Here is a 1,835-nt window from a genome sequence, read left to right as displayed (position 1 = left end):
CGCGGGGGGATCCGGGCGGCCGGGGGGGCGGCTCCTGCCCGAAGAGTAAAGAGGGGATTTTTGGGGTGGGGGTAGGTCACCCCGGAGCAGCCCCGGTGGGTGCTGCCTGCGTGCTCCCACCCCCATACAGCTCCCCCGCTCCAACACAAAGCATTCTTCTAGGCATTTTGTGTCTAAAAGGAGTATTCCTATGGCATGTCCTCTCCCCTCTGCAGCCTCCCTACCCCCACAACAGATTTTAGCAGCTCTTTGTAAGGACAGCAGAGAACAAATTTCTTGCTAGGAGGTAAAACTTGCCCTGACCCCCTACCCCTACTCCAAAAAGCCCCTATACGATGAATAGCCAGCAACTCCAGGTGGGGTACTGCAGCATTCATGGCTACAGAGCTAATCACAGCACTCAGCTGGACAAGTATTTCTCATCCTGTAATTCCACATTATGAGGATATTCCTTTGTAATGCTTCTGTGCTCACCAACACAGGTCAAGATCTACATTTGCAGTAGGGGCAATAAGTCTTCTGGCCAAAGTGACGCTAAATCATTCCATCTCCCCCTCTCCCCCTCCACACTTGAGGAGATGCTCCCAGTTCAGACCCAGAAAGGCACCAAAGGCAGAGAGCTCAGACCCAGACCCTCTTGGAGGGTTCCCCAGAGCGCTGGAGCGGTCACAGGCTCCAAATGGCCTTTCCCCCCTGCCCACCCGCGGCAGCCAGACCCTCTCGCATGCAGCTCTAGGGGACTTTATGCCCCACAAGGACCACGTCCCCACATTTGAACATCTCTGACGCAAGAGCCAGCAAGCCCAGCACCCCCGTGCAAGCGTTACGCACTTCCCACACTGAGCCCTATGCCTGATCTCCAAATGAGGAACAGCACAATCGCTCCAAAAGGCCTGACCAGCTACTGCTTTAAGAGGAATATAACCAGCAACAAATTATTTCTTTAAACAGAGCTTATATATTGCAGTGCAACAGAGCCCAGACCCCCCCAGCAAAGCCTACCTGGAGGTATTATTTAGCCTCATGTTCTAACCACCCATCTTTATTCAGGTAAATTAGGGTGAAAATTCTGTGATTGAGTCAAAAGGTGGGGGAATGTGCATTTTCCTCTCACTCGCTTTTCTTTGAGCAGCAGCTGGGAGCCCAGTTCTCTCTGCTGGAGTACGTGGATAATGGCTGGAGGCTCTTGAAAGGCTCTTAAATAGATGGGGCACAAAGAAGTATGGCCGTAGGCCAGGACGCCTGTGGGCTGAGCCCCTCTTTCACCCAGCTCTTGTCTTTCAGGGTTTCCTTCTTCTCCAGCAATACAAAATTAACGGGGGGAAAACGGAGGAACTTCAGAGGGTTTATGTTGGCTCGTGGGAGCTGTGTGGAGCGCTTTAATGGCTCTGTGTTCATTTACAGGGATGCCCAGAGCAGGCTGGTGTGCAACCCAGCCATTGCTCAACCCCCATTTACATCTCACAGCAAAGATAACCTAAGGCAAGACACATCTTACCATCCTTGCCACGGGGATAGCAAGGTGGTCTGGATCCCTACACACCAGCTGCTGGTGCCAATCGGCCCGTACTCCTCTGTCCTGGTTTCGGCTGGGAGAGAGTTAATTTTCTTCCTAGTAGCTGGCACAGTGATGTGTTTTGGATTTAGTATGAAAATAATGTTGATAACACACCGATGGTTTAGTTGTTGCTGAGCAGTGCTTACACTAGTCAAGGACTTTTCAGCTTCCCATGCCCTGCCGACGGAGAAGGCTGGGGGTGCACAAGAAGCTGGGAGGGGGCACAGCCAGGACAGCTGACCCCAACTGGCCACAGGGACATTCCATACCATGGGAC

Source organism: Pygoscelis adeliae, unplaced genomic scaffold (assembly GCF_000699105.1).
Source record: "Pygoscelis adeliae isolate BGI_AS28 unplaced genomic scaffold, ASM69910v1 Scaffold63, whole genome shotgun sequence".
NCBI lineage: Eukaryota > Metazoa > Chordata > Aves > Sphenisciformes > Spheniscidae > Pygoscelis > Pygoscelis adeliae.
Note: the sequence above shows the minus strand (reverse complement) of the source record.